General features: G+C 46.1%; 2 protein-coding genes across 6 annotated transcripts in view; one reads left to right on the forward strand and one right to left on the reverse strand.

Moving 5' to 3' along the window:
• The window catches only part of chlsn (cholesin), a 540,096-nt gene that overhangs the window by 392,924 nt on the left and 124,060 nt on the right, over positions 1-23,112 (forward strand). The gene's annotated exons all lie outside the window — the stretch shown is intronic.
• Positions 1-23,112, reverse strand: part of gpr146 (G protein-coupled receptor 146) — a 125,279-nt gene that overhangs the window by 24,804 nt on the left and 77,363 nt on the right. Inside the window, exon 1 of one of the 4 annotated variants that reach the window (XM_072480986.1) lies at positions 10,118-10,137. The exons of the other annotated variants lie outside the window; for them this stretch is intronic. The gene's annotated coding sequence lies outside the window, so the exon portion shown is untranslated. Of the gene's footprint in view, positions 1-10,117; positions 10,138-23,112 lie in introns of those variants that run through there. 4 annotated transcript variants of the gene reach the window in all.

The raw sequence follows: 23,112 nt of genomic DNA on the forward strand, positions 1-23,112 counted from the left end.
CCTTGAACACATGGCTTTAGAACTCTGAGGTGTGATCGTTACCGTCGCTACGAAACAGGTTTATACTGCATTTCCATATGATGTTGGGGTGGGGGAAGTGAGTGGAGTTCACAATTGTGCGAACGCTATTGGCTGATTTCCCAAGATGTGATTAATGTCACTTCCAATCAGTAGGTTAATGTGAAACAGTTGGAGAAAGGTTTAACGTTAATCTTACTAGCACGCTGGATTATTAACAGAAAGAAAGCGATTTGATTAGGCTTTCAAATACCTTCCACTAAACTATATGCAAAGTGGACCAGGGTCTGTGGCACTCGGCAGTAGATACTTGTTTAAAACCAACTTTGTCTTTCCTCTTTGAAAAAAAAAGTTGTTAAAGAATATATTGGGTGGAATCCTGTGATCCTGAGGCTAAGTGTTCCTCGACGGCGTCAACGCGGCCTCAGGATTAGCAATTCTGGCCCCTGCAGGGGCCAGCACGGCACTGGAGCGGACCACACTGCTCCAGCTGCTGATCCTGGCGTGAACAGAGCGCCGTGGGGACCGCGCATGCGCAGTTGCACCGGCGCCAACGCGCGCATGTGCAGTGGCTCTCTTCAATGGGCAACATGGCGCAGGGCTATAGGGCTCGGCGTGGAAGAAAGGAGGCCCTCTGGCCACAGAAGCCGGCCTGCCGATGGGTGGGCCCCGATCGCGGGTCAGGCCACATCGGGGGCCCCCCCCAGGGTCGGACCCCCCCTCCCTTCTCCACAGGCTGCCCCCTGTCCCTTCCACGCTGAGTTCCCGCCGGCTGAGAACAGGTGTGAACGCTGCCAGCGGGACTCGGGTTTTTTACGACGGCTGCTTGGCCGGGCGGAGAATCGCCGGGGGGGGGGGGTGGTGGGGTGGGTGGGGAGGGGGCGCAGCAGAGCGCCCCCCGACCGGCACCGTACCAACCACGGCAGCACCAATGGCAAGCGGAGAATCGTGTTGGGGCGGCGTGGCGCGATTCGCGCCGGTCCCGGGGATTCTCCGGCCCGGCCTCAGGCTGAGAGAATTCCGCCCATTGTTTTAAAGTTACAGCATTTCTGAATTGTGTACTGTATGTATATGTATGTGCGTGCACACCTTGCATTTATGTTGTGCCACTAACGTAGTAAAAATATGTCCCAAAGCATTTCAAAGGTGAGTTAGCAAACAATTAGACAATGAGCCATGTAAGGAGTCAAAAGGCAGGTGACCAAAACGTTTGGTTAGAAGAGCTAGATTTCCAGGTTCTGTACTTAACTATGGAATTAATTGATTTTTTTTCTGAAAAGGTTTATTTTAAAAAGCACATTGAATTTGCATGCTATTGCAAAACAGTTATTTTGAGAACCAGAAGTCCCCAGATTGTTTAACCATAAAACCACTTTCAGTACAGTGGCCAAAGAATCCCGGGGGGGGGCGGGGGGCGGGGGGCGGGAATTGGGAAAGAACTGATTTTGATTGCAATGTTTCATTATGATGGAACAATGAGTTCTGAGCAACAATACTGGAATGAATGATGCCATTGTTTTGTTCTTCGCCACAAAGCTTACACAATTGACCATCCTCAGTATTTTTGGTATGTGGTTGCTAGTTCTGGTATCTCGCATCACTGTGTGCTGCATTTACTGTGAAATTGTTGAATTGAACTGTGTGATATGACTAAAATAAGAAAAGGCTAGTATTTATTTAGCGCCTTTCATGGCCTCGGGTCTCCCAGATTGCTTTACAGCCAAATAAATCTTCTAAATTATAGTACATATTATGGAAAAAACAAGCTCCTGCTGATAGCAATGGATAATAACTAAATAATCTATTTTTACTGTTGTTTGTTATGGGGTAAATTTTGGCCACGGAAAACTTCCCTCTTTTCTTCAAAGTGGGGATCTTTTAAATCCGTCAAAAGGAGTGGACGGAACCTTGGTTTTGATGTGTTGGGTGCTCTGGATCCGTGGAACACATACAGGCCACCAACACTTAAAATAGTGCAACACTATTTTATTAAGTTAGAAACTGTTGAACATATTTTCCCTGTGGGTTAACACAATGTTAGATTAAACTAAAGACCTATGCCTGTCCAAACCAGTCTATGCACTCAGCACATGGTGAGGGCCTGTGCTGTAAGCTGTAAGCTCTGTCCTTGTAGGAGGCTGCATCCTGAATGAGTGGGAACTCTGATGCCCCCTGTCTTTATAGTGACTGTGCTCTAACTGGTGATTGACTGCGGTGTTGTGTGTGTTGATTGGTCTTGCTGTGTGTCCATCAGTGTGTGTGTCTGCACCATGATATACTGGTGTATATCATGACATCCTCCCCCTTTTATAAAAGAATGTATGTGTGTGGCAATAAATAATGTATGGTGAGAATCTTCCTCACTACGTGTGGGGTGCGAAGACATATTTACAGCACTACGTACATGAGAACTAAGCTATTTACATGGGAAGGGGCCTGGTGCAGAGAAGCAGAATGCAACAAGACTAATGAGATCAACACTATATACAAACCAGGGAAATGATCAAACAAAGCAACAAAACAATTCAGAGAGTCTATAAGTTCGCAAATTTCATAAATTAAGTCTCTGAGGTGGGCGACGAATTCTGGTTGACTGCCTCAAGGGTGGGTCGAGAGCCGCCGGTTCAGGAGCGGGCTGGACTGCGTCAGAGTCAGGGAGAGGCAGAGTGACAGGGAGCTCTGCATAGTCCGTGGCAGGGTCAGCAGGAGGGCGAGGCGACAGTGGAGGATCACGTGGCGAGCGTGGAACGAGACGAAGGGCGCGTCGATTGCGGCGCAGAATAGAGCCATCCGGTAGACAAACCAGGAACGAGCGGGGGGGGCCACCTGCCGAAGGACAACAGCGGTAGCAGACCAGCCCCCATCCGGAAGATGGACGCGGACGTTGTCATCTGGAGCCAGAGCAGGGAGATCAGCTGCATGGAGCCGTCTTGTGCTGTGCATGAGACAGCTGCATCCAGCGAAGGACCGGAACGTGGTCGAGGTCTGGGACATGGATGGACGGCACCGTTGTCCTCAGTGTATGACCCATGAGTAACTGGGCTGGCGACAGGCCAATGGACAGCGGGGGCGGAGCGATAGGCCAGCAAGGTGGAAATCGGACCCAGCATCGGCAGCCTTGCATGGGAGCCGTTTGACTATATGTACTCCCTTCTCCGCTTTGCCGTTGGATTGGGGGTACAGGGGACTGGATGTCACATGAGCAAAATTGTACCTCCTGGCAAAGTTGGACCATTCCTGGCTGGCGAAGCAGGGGCCATTGTCCGTCATAACCGTGAGCGGGATGCAGTGTCGAGCAAATGTTTCTTTACACGCACGAAGGACGGCAGACGAGGTGATGTCGTGCAACCGTATCACCTCCGGGTAAATCGAAAAGTAGTCCACGATCAGGACATAGTCTCTACCCAGCGTGGGTAACAGGTCAATGCCCACCTTGGTCCATGGTGACGTGACCAACTCATGGGGCTGCAGGGTCTCACGTGGTTGGGCCGGCTGGAAGCGCTGACAAGTGGGGCAGTTGAGCACTGTGTTGGCTATGTCCTCATTAATGCCGGGCCAGTACACTGCCTCTCGGGCCCGTCGGCGGCACTTTTCCACACCAAGGTGGCCCTTCTGTGGTTGTTCCAGGACAAGTTGGCGCATGTTATGTGGGAAGACAATGCAGCCCAGTTTTAGAAGAACCCCGTTTACTACCGCCAGATCATCTCTGATATTATAGAACTGAGGGCATTGGCCCTTGGGCCACCCGTCCGTTCGCTGGCGCATGACACGCTGTAGCAAGGGGTCAGCCGCCGTCTCGCGGCAAATTTGGACGAGGCGTTCATCTGTGGCAGGTAGATTGGAGGCCGCAAATGCCACATGGGCGTCAACCTGGCAGACAAATGCTGCTGGGTCACATGGAGTGTTGACTGCCCTGGAGAGAGCGTCAGCAATGATGAGGTCTTTGCCTGGGGTGTATACCAGCTGGAAGTCATATCGCCGGAGCTTGAGAAGAATACGCTGGAGGCGAGGCGTCATATCGTTCAAGTCTTTCTGTATTATATTGACCAGTGGGCGATGGTCGGTCTCGACAGTGAATTGAGGAAGTCCGTAGACATAATCGTGAAACTTAACCACACCGGTCAGAAGGCCCAGGCACTCCTTTTCTATCTGCGCGTAGCGCTGCTCCATGGGGGTCATCGCACTTGACGCATATGTTACGGGGGCCCATGATGAGGCCTCATCACGTTGAAGGAGCACTGCCCCAATGCCGGATTGACTGGCATCGGTCAAAATTTTGGTCTCCTTTGCTGGATCAAAGAAAGCTAAGACCGGGGCCGTGGTCAGTTTTGCTTTGAGTTCTCTCCATTCGCGCTCGTGGGCAGGGAGCCATTGGAAGTCTGTCGTCTTCATGACCAGGTTCCTGAGAGCCGTGGTATGAGAGGCGAGGTTAGGGATAAATTTCCCTAAAAAATTGACCATGCCCAGAAATCGGAGGACCGCCTTCTTGTCCTCTGGTGTTTTCATAGCTGTGATGGCAGCTACCTTGTCCGCTTCCGATTGCACACCCAATTGGGAGATGTGGTCCCCGAGGAACTTGAGTTCCGTCTGACCAAAAGAGAATTTGACCCTGTTGAGGCAGAGGGAGGCGATTAACATGCTCCTGCGGGGTGGTGGACCAAATGATTATGTCATCGACATAGACGCGAACACCTTCAATGCCTTCCATCATTTGTTCCATAATCCTATGGAACACTTCTGATGCAGATATGATCCCAAACGGCATCCTGTTGTAACAATATATGCCAAAGGGGGTATTAAATGTGCAAAGTTTCCTGCTGGATTTATCGAGCTGGATTTGCCAGAATCCCTTTGAGGCGTCGAGTTTGGTGAAGAGCTTGGCGCGAGCCATCTCACATGTGAGCTCTTCGCGCTTGGGAATTGGATAATGCTCCCTCATGATATTGCGATTTAAATCCTTGGGATCAATGCAAATTCTCAATTCGCTGGAAGGCTTTTTTACACATACCATGGAACTGACCCAGTCGGTTGGTTCCGTGACTTTGGAAATCACTCTTTGGTTCTGGAGGTCATGCAGCTGCTGCTTGAGGCGGTCCTTAAGGGGTGCTGGGACCCTGCGAGGTGCGTGCACCACAGGCGTGGCATTCGGTTTTAATAAAATCTTGTAGGTGTACGGGAGCCTGCCCATGCCCTTGAAGACTTTGTGGTACTGGTTGATAATGGCGTTGAGCTGCGCCCTGAAGTTGGTGTCCTGAAAGGCAGACACGTCAGCAGGAGAGAGAGAGTGAACTCTCTGAACTAGGTTCAACAGCTTGCATGCCTGCATGCCAAGCAAGGAGGCTTTCGAGGAGCCCACGATTTCAAAGGGAAGGATGGCTTTGCGTGACTTGTGCGTCACTTCGAGCTGACATGAGCCACTGGCAGCAATGGCATTGCCATTATAATCTAATAGCTGGCAGGCTGATGGGAGGATGGCTGGTTTGACACAAAGGCTTTGGAGGTCAGACCGCGCAATGAGATTGGCGGAGGCACCAGTGTCCAGGCGGAATCGTATTTGGGACCGGTTGACCGTAAAGGTGGCACACCACTCATCGTCTGGATCGATGCCGTATACCGATAGAGGCTGGATTCTTTGCTTCGGGGACACCCTGTTTTTTGTAATAATACCGATTCGAAAAGGTGTCTTCGGGTCCTCGGCGTCAATATCGGGTAGTAGGTCCGCATCGGACTCTGTGACCGTGGGTTGAATGGCCCGGACATTCCTGCGAGTCTCGCCGGAGCGATACGAATTGGCAGGCCGAGCTGATCTGCATAAAGTAGCATAGTGTCCAAGTTTGCCACATCTCGGGCATTGTCGGGATTTGGCAGGGCATTGCAGCTTTAAGTGGGCGGAGTCACAGTTGCTGCACGTTGTAGCGTCAGTACGTTCGCTGCGCCACCACGCATGCGTGTTGTGGCCATACTTTGTGCACCCCTGCGCAGTACGTTCGTCGACGCCGCCGTCCCCTCGTTCGCTGCGCACAAGCGCGGGTGTCTGCGAAAAGCGCGCAAAATGGCCGCCCTCATCCAGGCTGAGGCCCTGGAGTTGCTCGATTGCTTGGACCCGTTCTGCCTCGTAGGGACCTTGCTGCGCCGTTTCAGCCGCTTGGATGTGGGAATACTGACTAGTGGCGTGTTCGTGTTGCACGCAGGTCTCGATGGCGGTCGCTAGGGTAAGCTGCTTTACCTTGAGGAGCTGCTGGAGTAGGGGGTCCGACTGAACACCGAAAACGATCTGGTCGCGTATCATGGAGTCGGAGGTGGGCCCGTAATTACAGGACTGCGCAAGGATGTGGAGGTGGGTGAGAAAGGACTGGAAAGGTTCATCCTTACCCTGCAAACGCTATTGGAATACATAGCGCTCGAAACTTTCATTCAACTCTGTGTTGCAGTGAGTGTCAAACTTGAGGACGACCGTCTTGAACTTTGATTTATCTTCATCATCAGCAAAGGTGAGAGAATTGAAAGTATGGATGGCGTGTTCCCCGGCCATGGATAGGAAGAGACCGATCTTCTTGGTGTACGAGGCATCTTCCCGGTCTGTGGCTTCCAGGTAGAACTGGAAGCATTGTTTGAATATCTTCCAGTTGGCCCCCAGGTTACCGGTGATGCGGAGCGGCGGCGGGTGGACGCTGTCCATTTTGCAGGATGACTGTATGCTGGTGGAAGGCAGATCACTTGCAGGTAGGTCTAAGAAGTTCTAATATCCCTCAACTCCTGGTACCATGATGTGTTGGGTGTTCTGGATCCATGGAACACATACAGGCCACTAACACTTAAAATAGTGCAACGCTATTTTTTAAAGTTAGAAACAATTGAACATACTTTCACTGTGGGTTAACACGATGTTAGATTAAACTAAAGACCTATGCCTGTCCGAACCAGTCTATGCACTCAGCACATGGTGAGGATCTGTGCTGTAAGCTGTAAGCTCTGTCCTTGCAGGAGGCTGCATCCCGAATGAGCGGGAACTCTGATGCACCCTGTTTTTATAGTGAGTGTGCTCTAACTGGTGATTGGCTGCGGTATTGTGTGTGTTGATTGGTCTTGCTGTGTGTCCATCAGTGTGTATGTATCTGCAACATGATATACTGGTGTATATCATGACAGGTTTAACATCTGAAAGATGGTACCTCTGATAGTCCATACTCTTTCAGTATTACCTGCTCATCGGTCTGAACCCACAACTGTCTAAGACTCGAGAGAAGCGAATGGCACAACTCAGTGAAGGCTGGCGCCTAATGGGCAACGTCTCAGCCGTTCAAGCGTTCATTTGAGGAGGGGGGGGGGGGGTGTTATGGGGTCCGAGGAAGACTCCTAAACATTAGGCCATTTCCTATCTCAAGACATCCTTGAACCATGTTACCACTGGTGTTAACCTTTTCACTTGTTTGGACTTTTAGAATAGTTGTTTTTCTGAGGTTCAGCATCACTTTCCAGATTGCTTAATAAACCAACCGATATCCCGGAAAACCCCAGCGAGACCCAATGACTGTAACCATGACGACGGCACAATGGGCGCAGTGGTTAGCACTGCTGCCCTCACGGCGCCGAGGACTCCGGTTCAATCCCAACCCCGGGTCTGTGTGGAGTTTGCACATTCTTCCCGTGCCGCGTGCGTCTCACCTCCACAACCCAAATTTGTGCAGGGTAGGTAGATTGGCCACGCTAAATTGCCCATTAATTAGAATTAAAAAAAAAAAGGATTGTGACAAGGAATCCTTGCTTCGTACATCAATTACTAGAATGTATCACATGCCTCTGCTTCATTCTTATGAATCTGTTCTCTAATATATTGAAATTCGGGATCTAAACCAACAGTTAGTTGATTTCAATAAAAAACTCCGAACAGAAGTTTTGACTGGTACAGCTTCATCATAACCCAGCGTTTCAGATTTAAGGTACAGAACGTTCCTGTGGCTGGCTGGAACCTAAGAGTGTCTCTCCTGGGTAAAGCAAGCTTTCCATAGAAACGTAATTAAATCACTTTGCTATCACGCAGAAAACAAAAGGCCCTCTCTCTTAATTACATTAAATCCACCACTGGTTGTGATGTGACTGACTGGGACATCACTTTTTGTCACTGGAGTAGAAACGACTCCAGCAATTGAATAGAGTGGAGCCATAGAATTGTTACAGCACAGAAGGAGGCCATTGGCCCTTCATGTCCAAGCTGGCCCTCTGCACGATCAACTCAGCTAGTCCTTTAAATCTGCCGTCACAAGCTCCCTCCTTATAAGAAACAACCATGGGCCCAATGTCCTTGCAGACCGCTGCCGTATTTCCAACCCTGCTTACGTCTTAAAAGATTTTGAACATGTAGTTGTCTCCCAAATCTATTCCCACCTTTCCTGGGACCCCACACTGGAATCCCTCCAATCAGGTTTCCGCTGCACCACAGTATCAAAATGGCCCTTATTAAAGTCACAAATTCCATCCTATGTGACTGTTACAAAGTTAAACTTTCCTTCTCGCCATATCTGCAGCCTTTGACATGGTTGATCACACCATCCTCCTCCAACGCTTCTCCACTGTTGTCCAGCTGGGTTGGACTGCATTCATCCCTTCCATTCGTATCTATCTAATCATAGCCAGTGAATCTTTTGCATTCCTAATTCAAACTGTTCCACCTTTGGTGTCCATTACCTGTAATCCAGACTCTGGAATTCCATCCGTGCACCTCTCTGCCTCTCAACTTCATGCTCTCCCTTTACAACATAATTTAAACCCTATCTCTTTGATGAAGCTTTTGGTTATCTGACCTAATATTTCCTTAAGTCACTCGGTGTTATAATTCATTTTATAATGCTGTTGAGACGCACCATGGCATGTTAAAAGCACCATGTAAATTTAAGTTATTTTTGTATGCCCCCACCCCTGCCATTTCCAAGTAGCCCTGGAAATTTCTTCTCATCAGATAATTATCCAATTTTCCCTTGAAAGCCATGATTGAATCTTCCTTCACCACATTGTTTCTCTGGGGCATTTTCTCAGTTGCCAGTCCAATTGTTGACAAATTTCCCCATCCACCCCATAGTCCCTCATATTGTCCATGCTATCTCCATAGCCATTCACCCAGGATCCACCATGGTCAGATCTCAGGAGCCATGTTAAAATGAAAAGCAATAAGCTTCTAATAATGTAATACGGCTCTCACTCCTGCAAACGATGTAGCGAAAAAAAATCATTTCAAAACTCCATTCAAAATTTTAAAATCTCCTCAAGTGATCAATCTCTTATAAAAATAAACTAACTTCTATTCAGGAGTCACATCAAAACCAGCTAATCTTTTAGTAGCTCCTTTAAACTGTCAATTAAACCACAAACACAGAACCCCCTGCTGAGATAATTGCAGCTTCTCAAACTCAGCTAAGCATTCACAATGGCATAATAACAGCTCATGAGAAGACATCAACATAGAACTCTATATTTAATTGCACGACCAAATGCTATTGTATTTTTCAAACCTGCAGCAGGTGGTTTGTCAATTAAAGCAGTCCAGAAGAGGGATTTTTAACACTCAGTGACAGATGCAGCCAGTTTTTTTAATTTTAAGGAAGTTTTTCAAAAATTCAAATCATGACAGTTATACAGACCTTATCCACCCTTCAAGCGTGTTTACTCCATCCATTTGTGACTCCCACTTGCAACAGCCCAAATGATGCATCAGCACTGAGTTCAAATGGCCATACTGAGTTTGAGTCGCCCTCCTGTGTAAATCATATTCCTTCCTCTTCCCTGCCAGTTAGAATTGGATCTGTTGGAAATTGGAGCACACATTGGGGTTCGGTCCCTCATTTTAAAAGGTTTGCAGAGTTGGGAAGACTCCTCGAAAATACCGTCCTATGCCTCTATTTATAAAATCCTCAAGGTGTATATTTGGTTCCCTTTTGTAAGTTACAACTGAATCTGCTTTCACTCGGGCACTGCCCTGCGAATCCCAACAAATCGCTACGTATAAACAATTCTCCTTGCCTTCCCCTCTGGTTCCTTTGCCAATGGCCTTACATCTGTGTCCTCTTGCACTGATCCTCTCTTGATTTAGACTGTCCCCACTTACCCAATCAATACCCTTCATGATTCACTGGAAGTAATTCGGGCTGGAATTTGCCGGCCATTGGGATTCTCTTTTCCCGCTGGGAGCGTACCACTGTCCGCGGGTTTCCCAGTGGCATGGGGTGGCTTCAAATGGAAAATTCCATTGACAAGCGGCGGGAGTAGAGAATCCCGCTGCCAGCGAATGGGGGCACCGCTGAGAAACATGCAGCTGGGGGACTGGAGAATTCCAGCCTCAGTGTTTCCCTCACCAGGTTGCATGCTGGTTTATCGAGTAGGACTAATCCGTCCTGAATTGCAGCCAACTTCCGAGTCTATTTAAAGGTGCAAAAAAACAGTTGAGAAAGATACACTTGGTGATGTATGATTACAATTGCAAGCTAATTAGTTTCAAAAACTAGTTACTGCTCAAGAGTAATTTTAGATGATCTGTTTATAGCCACGGAGACTGGAAGGTATTTAGAATTGCCCAATTTTGTGTTCCTGATTGAAGGGATAGAATGCAGATGTAAACCACCAGTGGTTACAGTTTAGCTTCCTTGGCTGCTGAAATCTTCGAGCTGTAGCCAAGCTAGCTCTAAAAAAAGAATCCAATCCCAATCTTTAAATTTACCCAAGCAATATGTAACATGCCCGTTTTAAAGTTCAGCATGCCATGTGACCTAGTGAATGATAATTGGATCAAGACAACAATTACTGCATAGTGTGTGACTCTTCAATTCCCATCAGCCATTTAAGGCATTGCCAAAAGAATTCTAACCTCTTGAGGTTAAACTGTTTTCTTGAACTCTATAATCATTCACAGTTCAATTATGTTCCGTACGTGCATCTACTAAGCTGCGGCACAATATAACTGCACCAGCTCCTACAATTGGAAAATTTCAAATTGATTTGGAGGTGTTTGTAAATAACCTCTGATTGCTTCTCTTCCTTTTAGCTAAGATAAAGGCTAGGATCATGCCCGAGATCAGGTGTGATGCTTGTTCTAGTCAGCTTGGATCTAGTATCGCTTTTGTGGGGTTGAATTTGATTTGAACTTTTGAGAAAGCAAGGAGATGGATTAGGGGAGATGGATTAGGAGCCTTCCCTGTCCATTCAGCGCATTGGCTTTGTAACTCTGAGAAAGGAATAACATTTTTAAAATAACTGTCTGATTCTCAGTGGTGTCAGCTATAACTCTTTGGGTAGCACTCTGGCTCCTTCAGGCAGAGGGTGGCAGGTTCGAGTCCCACTGTGCAGACCTGAGCACACAATGTAGGCTAACACAGCGCAGTACCGATGGAGACCTTTGTTGTCTGAGGCGTTATCTTTCAGATGAGACTTTAAACCAACGTCCAGTCTGCCCCATCAGGGGATCATGAAAATCCCATGTTCAGGGGAGTGTTTAATCAGTCGTCTGACCAATACTGACTCTCAATCAATACTGAAAGAGAGATTATCTGCTCGCTATCACATTGCTGTTTGTGAGATCTTGCTATGTGCAAATGAGTTGTTATGTTTCCCACATTACAATAGCGACTACGCTTCTAAAGTACTTAATTGGCTGTACCGTGCTTTGGGATGCCCTGAGATTGTGAACAGATTCTATTGAAATCCAAGTCTTCAATTTACTTCATTCTACGATGAACCAATTCAGCTTCTTCCGCAGTGCTGACCTAGTTGAAGGCACTTACATTAAAAGATTTTTGCTTTACTTTCATGTGCTATGAATAGTCCAGCTCAGTCATGGGGTCGTGAATCTGTTGCATATCCGTTCTCAGGATGCAGGAAATGTGGCATTTATTGCACATCCCTAGTTTCCCTGAGAAAATGGTGGTGAGTTGCCTTCTTTTTTGGAGGTTTTGTTGGCGAATGAGTGGCTTGTGGCCCACTTTTACAGGACATCAACTATGTGGAACTGTGTTTGGACTGGGACATCATTCAAAGGACATTGGTGAGATGGTTGGGTTTTTATGACATCATATTTTTCATGACTCATGATCTCTGGATTGCTAGCTGAGGGCTGTAATTACTATTATACCATACACAATTAACTGAAGCCATCAGCACATTTAGATTCAGCCCACTGTGTATTATTATGCTGTGACACCTTCTCATTTTAGCACTCCAAGCTCCCACTGGCAGTCATATATGTTGGAGTTCAGTGATCCTACACTCAATAAGGCTCAGCCAATTATTAGACCTTTCCCCTCCTGCATTTTTACAGCCACTAACAGGAAGTGTTCGTCTGTTGCGTGACTGTGCCTCAATCTAAATTTCCCCTAATATCGTGAAACGGTTGTTAGGAAGCATGAAGAAAATGAAATTTCTTTGTTTGCCGTTTGTAGGTTGCATTAAACGGTGCAGACTTCAGGGACGTGTAACCAGACACAATTTGACACTGGGTCACAGAAGGAAATATTGAGACATGTAACAAAAGCCTGATAAAAGAGCTGTGAGCTTTTGCGGATGAACAAATCGTGTTCTTATTTTCAGTGAGCATAAGACATGACGGTGAAGCTTGACCTCTCAGCAATCTGGTGGAGGTTGGTGAGAGAAGCACCGACAGTTTACACTGGTATTGCCAGTTGGAGTTCCAATAACGGGAGAAGCAATTTGAAGTCGTTGTGAACTCAGCACGCCAGCATAATTAACGCTGAAGTGTGCACCGTACTCTTCCCAATTCCAAGGGTATGAAGATGCTCAAAAATCCTGCGTTAGATTTCAAACAAATCTGCAACACAGTGATGTTACACAGCAAGCTGAACACACTGTTTTTGTTCTTTTTCCTTTTTGAGCGATATAATTGCAGTTTAGGTCTTTCCTTGAACTCTTGGTATTTTTAGCCGCAGCTTAAATCAAACATATAATAAATCGCATGGATCAGTACAATATGCAAAACATTTCGAGTGATAGACTTCAGAAGTGCAAAAGCCATGCTGCCTGTGAAACCAGCATTGTGAGAATGTTTTATGCATTTCCAAATCACAAAGTTGATGTAACTTTTCAAATTTGTAAGCATATGTAAGGGTTTCGCTTCAGGGAAGAGGCAAATCACTTAACTTTGTGGATCAGGAGATGATTTTAAAAATTTGTTCCTTAGATTTTCCCATCCCTAATTGCCCTTAAACTGAGTAGTTTGCTAGGCCATTTAAGAGTCAACCGCATTCCTATGGGTCTCGGTGTCACATGTAGGCCAGCCTGGTAAGGATGACAGATTTCCAGGTGGGTTTTTAACGACATGGTCATCATTAAACTTTTAATTCTGGATTTTTATTGAATTTAAATTTCACCATCTACCATGATGGGACTCAAACCCGGGTCCCCTGGGTCTCTGGACTAACAATAATCTTTATTAATGTTACAGGTAGGCTTACATTAACACGGCAATGAAGTTACTGTGAAAATCCCCTAGTCGCCACACTGCGGCGCCTGTTCGGGTACACTGAGGGAGAATTCAGAATGTCCAATTCACCTAACAAGAATGTAGCACCTGGTGGAAACCCACGCAGACATGGGGAGAACGTGCAAACTCCGCACAGACAGTGATTCAAGCTGGGAATCAAACCCGGGTCCCCCTGGTGCTGTGAAGCAACAGTGCTAACCACTGTGCTAGCCCAACTGTACCACCTTCTCACCGAGTGAGAACCTTAACTACTTTTTAGGTTTTCAATTCCTCTGTAGCTCTGGAACATGAAGGCCAGTTACATTGCTCCAACCCACCCTCCCTCTCCTCCCCTTAATAGTGCTGCCCTAATTTAGATTAGCTAACGTAGCACAAGACAATGAATTAAGCGGGTGTCTCGTGGTCTATCTAGTTTAGATCGATGCTAATCTTTACGGAGTTATTTCAGTCTGCTGAGATGACAATAGAGTCATTAAAATCAACCTCACTGACTTGGACAGAGGCAGGATCATTATTCCGCATGTAAATGAATATAACATTTAGGCTGGGTGTGGCTGTGAGGGCGTGCCTGAAGGAAACTTTAAATAAATGTCAGCAGAAAGGGCAGCACGGTGGCACAGTGGTTAGCACTGCTACCTCACGGTGGCGAAGACCCGTGTTCGATCCCGGCCCCGGGTCACTGTCTGTGTGGAGTTTGCACATTCTCCCCGTGTCTGCTTGGGTCTCACCCATCCTCCACCACAATCCAAAAAGAAGTGCAGGGTAGGTAGATTGGCCACGCTAAATTGCCCCTTAATTGGAAAAAACAATTGGGTACTCTAAATTAAAAAATTAAATGTCAAGAGAGACTGAGAGGGTGAAGGGTCAAGGAACGAGTGTTTCTCCCTCATCGTCTACAAAGTAATGAATAGGGTCATCCTGACGCCAGCGTCTCATCAGAGGGCACCAGCGTCATGAACTCTTGGTGAACAATATTTCCAGGTGAAACTTCCTACCTGCTCCATTCACAAGCAGCACTGCACCATCCACTTCCAGGGGGTCCAGCCTGCCATCTGTGGGAAAACATCCCACCTTTCACCACAGTAGTTACTTTAAAAAAAATATTTTGGGGTGTGGGTGTCGCTGGAAAGGCCAACATTTATTGCCCTTTTCTAATTGGCCTTGAACTGACTGTCTTACTAGACCATTCATCATTACAGAGGGCAGTTAAGAGTCAGCCACATGGCCACATCAGGTAAGGCTGGCAGATGTTCTTCCCTAAAGCGCATTAGTTACCCAGTTGGGTTTTGAACAACAACTGCTGATAGTTTCATGGTCACCCATTACTGAGGTTAGCTGAAATTTCCAGGCTTTTTATTAATTGAATTTAAATTCCACCAGTGCTGTATTGGGATTTGAACCCCTTTCCCCCAGCTGGTGCTCTGGGTCTATGGATTACTAGTCCACTATTAACTCTATACCGCCATCTTTCCCTAATCCTAATACGCATTGTTTGGATTTGGGTATTAATGGTGCCCACTTGAGGTTCTTACACAGGATTTACAGCATAGAAACCAGTCAGTTGCCCCACCTGGTCAATGCCTGTGCTTATGTTCCACTCAAGCCTTCTTCCACTCTACTTCACGTCATTTTATGAGTGTAACCTTCTATTTCTTTCTCCCTCATGTACTTATCCAGCTTCCCCTTAAATATATCCATGCTATTTGATTCAACTACTCCACTTGGTAACAAGTTCCACATCCTCACCACTCTCTGGTTAAGTAAATGCCTCCTGCATTCCTGAATTGATTTATTAAAAGCTGTCTCATAGTTGCAGCCTCTAGTTTTGATCTCCCCCACAAGTGGAAACACCTTTCCTACACCTGCGCTATTGAACCCCTTTGTACTTTTAATAACCTCCAGTGATTCCTCCCAAATTCTGTGGCTGTGGCAATGTCAGGTGAGATTGGTGAAATATCAGAGGGTGCACAGTGTTTGAAGAAGTAGATTCCAGTGGGAGGAAGGTGGGGGTGCATTTAATATTTCCTGACAGATGTCTATTTCTTAAACCAGTACAGCCTCCTGTAAGATAACAACCAGTTTGGTCTCCTCACTACAGCGTCTGATGTCTCCTTAGTATCTTTCCGTTTTGCTTATTTCATTCAGCCAGCCCTAAGTAACTTGACTGAGCCACTTTCTATTTTGCATTGACTTCTGCAATGTAATGCTCTCAGTTAGTTGAATCTCTCCTCCCCCTTGATTTCACCAAGAGATCTTAATAATCTGTTGGCTCAGTGACGCTGCGGCCCAAAGATAGATCTTGCTGCAATATTTTTATTTTAGTTTGTGTTTGGTATGTTAAGAAACATTTTAGTCAGGTCAGTCATGGCTCAGTGAGAGAACGCTTGCCCTCTGAACCAGGAGGTTATTGGTTGAAGTCCCACTCCCGCGATTTGAAGATGTAATCCATAGCAACACTAGCTGGAATTTATTGGCTGTTCATGCCGGCAGGTTCCTGCGGTCCCACCGACCGCGCACCCCTGCCGTGGGTTTCCCGGCGATGAGGGGCGCATTCAACGGGAAATCCCATTCACAGTGGTTGGGACCAGAAGATTCCGCCGGTGGGCTGCCTCTGCTGCCGAAAAGCACACGGGGGGGTTGCGCAGAAAATCCCGCGCACCAACTGTGCGTCGCTGATGATGTGTTGCGCACTAAGAGGTGCTGTCTTAACCTGAAGCCAGATCCATCTATTCAGAAAGATGTAAAAGAAACAAAGGCTTATTTGAAGAAGAGCTAAGGAGATTCCCCCTGCTACATCAAGTCCTGGCCAACAGATCTGTTAGGATACTGGACCAGCACCAATATTTGTTAGGCTACCAGACAAGAAACACCAAACAATTTGTAAAACTGTGAGGAAAGGATCCTTCACCCCGGGAGTGATGACTCGGACCAATGGGTATCTTTTATGTTTAAACAAACTTTAATTTAAACACAAAATTAACCACATTAACATCAAATATATAGTTTTACAATTAACAGTTAAACAGTTCTTAAATAGAAGGAAAAACTTTAACTCACTGTCTGCACCTGCCTCTTTTTATATTCCAGCAAAGTAACCCAACACAGTTCAAAATCCACTCATAAAGAAAGTTAGCAAACAGGGTTACTTGCTGTTCTCTGTGCAGACCTTTGGAGAGAGACCCTTTCAGGGACAACCTGAAACTCTTACTGTTGTGTCAGACTCAAATCCTATAGCCAAACTGTCAAATGCACTGACAGACCTGACCCCTCCCACTAATTACATCATCTGTCTCCCACTAAAATATCCCATGACCTGCTTAGCTCGGACTAAACTCCACCCCTCATCACTGATCTAAACCTCAGGGAACCTCCAAAAACATAAACAAGATTCCATTAGCCATCTCTCTGTAAACAAGTAAATTGTTAAAATCAATGAATACCTCACCTTTATGACTCCTTAATGACAGCTTTAGCAGACATACTGCCTGTATGTATTTGAACCCAGGATTTTTAATAACATAACAAAATATAACATATAACAATTTCATGCATTCATCACACATCACTAAAACCTTATCTGGTAACTAACGCATTACTGCTCGTGGAACCTTGCTAGGTGTAAATTGTTGCATTGCCTAACATACAAAGACACGTTTATTAATAATTGGAGCAACAACAAAGACTGAACGTAGGCCTGGGTTCCTAGGCTGACAGTTCTGTGAGAAACTCAGATAGGTGGTTTCTAAGTTGTGATGTTTTTCCTTGCGTGGATCCTTCCTTTATGCTGCTGGGTGACTTAAGATTTCTACACGATAATGAGACCAATGTTTTAAGGACTAATTTTGCTGCACAGATCTTTCGGAGTTCTGGGAAGGTGCTCCTTGCATATAACGGTGCCACTAGTGCAGCTTTCAGAACCCTTTATGTTACGCAAAGCAACCTTTTCCTTGGTGCATGCATAATCAGTAACCGCTCGGGGACAGAACAAGCCGGTGATTCGTAATCCACTTGCAAAACTTTGCTTCTAATTAGTGAACATATTAGCATGTGAGCAAAAGTAAGAATGAAGCCAAGCCATTCAGGCATTGTTTAGGAATTGCACAACCTATTCCCATTGCCCTCTTGCCTTAGTGTCAGGCCTGCGACCCCGTTGAGTCAAGGACTTCCACTCTGTTGCACCGAAAAAGGTCCCTTTTGGGAAAGACGTCTGCTTGATAACAAACTGTTAGTTCAATGACTTGCCCCCACCCTGTTACTGCCAAAAGGTGAATTTACTGCTGTTCCTAAACCAAATTTGAACACATGATAACAGATATGAAGAACTTCGTCCAGATTAAAGCTCACACCCTGATCACCAAGTGAACTTTTCAAACAGCCAAGTGTTAACAGCAAATACAGTACTTTGAAAGTAAAGTTTTTGCCTGACAATTAAGCTACTGTATTAGGCAAGCGAGGCTCTGACTACAGCCAAACAAGCACAGTAGAAGCTATCATTCCAACATTAACTTAGTCAGCCACTTTGGAGCCAATCATATTTTTTATCTGATCCAAAAGTATTTTCCTGTGGGCAGTGTGCGTGTGTTTCCTGCAGTGTTTGCAGTGAAGAGTTCACATGATGTTGCACACAGGGCAGAATTCATTTCTGATTGAGCATGTTAATGGTTAACCAGGTATTGTGGCCTTGTCAAAATGCTGGACCATGGGCCCAAAATGCAATTTTTGTACTCCTGATCTGAGTAAATATTAAATTTTCTTATCCCAATCATTCCCTGGTAGATTTCGATACGCTGGCCTCTGGTTGGCTGATGTGACTTTGCTGGCTGTTGCAAGTCAAATTGACTAAGTGTTCGGTCACATGATCACATATCTCCTCTATGGCTTTGTGTCAATTTTTTGTTTGATAAACACCCCTCTGAAATGTGGGACATTTTACCACATTAAAGACGCTATATAAATGCAAATATTTGTTGATCTCCATTCAGAGGAACAGACGCAATGTCATTATTAGCTCTCCAGAATCGTATGTAATGCTAGGGATTGTGAATAAAGCTCACTGTTCAGCAGTGTGGCCATCGCAGAGCACTGAGGAGGAGCTTCTGCTGCATTCGGTTATTCTTGTCTGGCAGCCTTCCATCTCGTCAGACAACGGTTTATGGTTCTATGGTCAATTCTATGTTAAATAGGTAGGACAGCACGGTGGCATAGTGGTTACACAAAGGAAGGTTCAGACGTGGAGATAACTTCAACACGTTTATTAAACTATTTACACTTCTATTACTCGGATTCGACACTACTGCTAATCCGACTATAGCTACCCAGACTGACTAACCAGTTGCTGCAATCCATGTGGTGGGTGTAATATTGAATCAATCCTGTGTCTCTACTCACTGACTGTCTCCACTGGAAAGAGGAAAATCATATGTGTGCAGTGTCCTTATATATGGGTTGGTGTAATGCCCCCCTGTGGTAGTGTCACCTCTGTGTGTATCGTGAATGTCCATTGGTCGTGTCCTATCTAACTGATCTATTGGTTGACTGTGTGTGTGTGATGTCTCTTGCGCTCCCTCTAGTGTCTAGCTAGCCTACATGCATTTACATTGATGCACATCACCACAGTTAGCACTGCTGCCTCACGGCTCCAAGGTCCCAGGTTCGATCCCGGCTCTGGGTTACTGTCTGTGTTGAGTTTGCACATTCTCCTCGTATTTGTGTGGGTTTAGCCCCCACAATGCAAAAGATGTGCGGGGTAGGTGAATTGGCCACGCTAAATTGCCCCTTAATTATAAAAAATAAATTGGGCACTCTAAATTTTTAAAAAGACATCGCCTGCCGCAGCTCAGACCCCTACTTGGGCATGCGGTAGATGAAGGCGCTGGGGTTGAGAAGATTTAGGATTTGGTGGGACCTCTTCTAGGCCAGCTGAGCTTTTAGTTTCCCCTCACCTCTTCAAATGTCCCTTCAGGCAGTCAGCCTCCAGAAGTCATGGTCAGGAGCAACCATCTCCTAGTGACTGTGTCCATGTCTGTCATTTTCATATCTTGCCTGCAGTGGAGATATGGACATCCAGAAGGTTGCGGCTCAGTGGCCAGTTCACCCTATTGAAAATCTTTGGGTGTACGACTATCTATCTTGTGAATGTGGCCGGGCCAGCATAGACGTCGCTGGCTTAGTAATGAAGTCCATGTTATGTTAAAACTCGGCAGGAAAGAGTGTCCTCCTCGGAGTACAAGCCTGGGCAAAATTTCTGGAGACCTCAGACTCACCCAGGTCCCCTCGTGACTTCCTTGGTTGGGTCCAAGGGGCACTACATTTGCCTTGACAGAAATCCTAGTATCATCACTGGCTACAGGTGACATTCCAGAGGGCTGGAGAAAAGCTAATGTTGTTCCTTTGTTTAAGAAGGGTAGCAAGGATAATCCAGGAAATTACAGGCCAGTGACCCTTACATCAGTGATAGGGAAATTGTTGGATAGCACTCTTTGAGACAGAATTTACTCCCATTTGGAAGCAAGCTGATGTATTACAAGAGGCAGCATGAGTTTTGTGAAAGGGAGGTTGTGTCTCGCTAACTTGATTGAGTTTTTCGAGGAAGTGACAAAGATGATTGATGCAGGTAGGGCAGTAGATGTTGTCCACATGGACTTCAGTCAGGCCTTTGACAAGGTCCCTCATGGCAGACTGGTACAAAAGGTGAAGTCACACGGGATCAGAGGTGAGCTGGCAAGATGGATACAGAACTGGCTCGGTCATAGAAGACAGAGGGTAGCAGTGGAAGGGTGCTTCTCTGAATGGAGGGCTGTGACTAGTGGTGTTCCACAGGGATCCGTGCTGGGACCGTTGCTGTTTGTAGTATATATAAATGATTTGGAGGAAAATGTACCTGGTCTGATTAATAATTTTAAACGGGTCTGATTAGTAAGTGTAAAAGGTTTTCAGTCAGACGGGCAGCATGGTTGGCTGAAGGGCCTGTTCCTGTGCTGTACTTTTCTTTGCTTTTTTTTTTGTTATTTGGCATCGCTCTGGTTGTAGGAGTTGCCGGAAAGATAACTAATTTAAAGATCAGTCTGCTTTTGGACTCCATTCAAGATTTTTTTTTTGTCGGCATTTACTTCTTTACCTTGGGAGTGGCTACTCACAAGGCAGCAGATTGCCTGGAACTGGGAGCTTTAGGGGCGGCACAGTGGCGCAATGGTTAGCAATGCTGCCTCACGGCGCTGGGTTCGATTCTGGCCCCGGGTCACTATTCAAGTGGAGTTTGCACATTCTCCCTATGTGCGTTGGTCTCACCCCCACAACCAAAAGATGTGCAGGGTAGGTGGACTGGCCATGCTAAAATTGCCCCTTAATTGGACAAACGTTTTAAAAACTGGGAGCTTGGTTTGTGAAAGCTAGGGTGTGTCCTCATGTCAGTGGGTCTGCACATTGCACATCTGAGGGTCACACCTCCCCTGAGTTCCTCAGAAGCTTTAACCTGTGTCCACGAGAGACCCCATTTCTATGTGTTGACCACGAGAAGGCACAGCTGAGGAATTGCCAATGGAGAGGCTGTGTACTGACAGGGAGAGACTTTCATATTTGTCTCTCGTTTTCGCTTTGTTGCTGACCAGTGGGGTGGGCTGTAAATAAGAAACAAGCCAGCACAAAATAAAGCTGACTCTCCTCATCAACACACTAGACACATGCCTTTGGCTTGCTGGACACACTGGATTAGTGTTTACCATCGCCCTTCTGGCCTCACTGGCTGAGGGAGTCAATTTGTATGGAACTTTGAGTTGTTATGTGATGTGTCACTATAACTAGCCATTTTGTGTAGAACTAGGGTTTCCAACTCTGGTTGGATATATTCCTGGAGGTTTCAGCATATGACCACCTCCTTCTAAATATCCCACACCCACCCACCTAACCAACCCCCATTGGTCACCCAACACATTCTTTCTCACCACATGTCACCTTCCTGGGTCGATTGGTGTGCAAACAAACTCTTCATTATCTGATTGAGTGACAGTCAACAATCACCCATTGAGCCTTACCTTTCCCACATCACCAATGATTTTTTTTATAGAACTAAAGAAACAAAATGTTATTATAATGCCATCATGATATGGGCACTTAAACTTGCAGGGATAAAGCAAGGTAATAGGGCTGACTGGATTGTCCTACAGAAAGCTGGCATGGACTTGATGGGTCAAGTGATCTCCTGTGCCTTTATAAATCTAGGACAATCCTGGAGGGTTAACTACTCTATGTAGGATCCCTACAATCAGCAGAGAGGGCATGAACCTGGGCTGAATTCAGACCCAGGTAACAGAAAGGAAGAGGGACTACTGTCCCCTCACACATAATCTTTTTTTTTAAGTATGAGCAGCTGCAGTAGCAAATCTGTGTCGCTAAGATTTAAGATTTCTGGCTCCAGCCTGCTTTATTTGTGAATGAATTATGTGCAAGCGCACACACACCCACACACAGAAGGGCAAGTTATTACGTAAGACCATTCCACCCGTGCCCAGGAATTTATTTTCCCGGGACTATGTTTTTCTCGGTATATGTTGCAACCGCTTCAATATCAACTGCTTGATTTACAGGAAAAGGAAGGTTTGATTGTGATCAGCACTGGTTACTCACTCTGTGGCGAGCTCGCTTATCTGAGTCAGAATACTGTGTGGGTTCAAGATCCATGTCAAAGATTTAAACATAAAGGCCATGTTGACACCCAAGTGCGGTACTGAAGATGCGCTGCCCTGTCGGAGGTGCCATTTGTAATTGCAATATTTAAATTAAGGCCACGTGGTCCTCTCAAATTGTCACAAAAGGTCACATTACACTATTCTGAAGAAGAACAAGGGTGTTATCCGTGATATAAAAGCAAATTAATGCAGATGCTGGAATCTGAAACAGAAAATGCTCAACAATCTCAGCAGGTCTGACAGCATCTGCAGCGAGAGAATCAGAGCCAAGGTTTCGAGTTTCGATGGCTCTTGAAAGAGTAATCCAGACACGAAACGTTATGTCTGTTTCTCTCGCCACAGAGTTATCCCTGGTGTTCTGATCAAAATGTACCTGTCAATCAATGTAACGCAAACAGGTTATCTGGCCATTAGCACATTGCTGTTTGTGAGAGTGCCCAATTCGAATGCTGTGTGTCTTACACTGTGGCAGTGACAGCACTTCAAAGGTACACCAGTGGCTGTAAAGTGTTTTGGGACAGGCTACGGTTGTGAAAAGCATTACATAAATGCAAGTCTTTGTTTTGTTTTTATTCACTAGCCACAGTGCAGTTAGAGGATTCCAGTAACCAAGCCACTTTAACAGGTTCCTGCGACTCACTTAAAACTCTCATCGGAGCCTCAAGTGCTCATCTCAGTGAACCGAGGTAGTGGCTGGGCGAGAGGCATTCCACAAGCCATGTACCACCAGCTCTCATGGTCCCAGAACCTCAAAAGCGTCACTCTAGCTTGGGTGAAGCTATCCCGCTCTGTGTTGTGAGTGGGCAACATCGCAGGTACCATGGTAATATCACTATACCCACACTGCATTCCATTCATAAGGCACAGCCTGCATGCTATGTGACCCTGAGCATTTAGAATAAGGGGATCTCTGTGAGTGCAGCATCTGCA

The sequence above is a fragment of the Scyliorhinus torazame genome, chromosome 17 (genome assembly GCF_047496885.1).
Source record: "Scyliorhinus torazame isolate Kashiwa2021f chromosome 17, sScyTor2.1, whole genome shotgun sequence".
Lineage (NCBI taxonomy): Eukaryota > Metazoa > Chordata > Chondrichthyes > Carcharhiniformes > Scyliorhinidae > Scyliorhinus > Scyliorhinus torazame.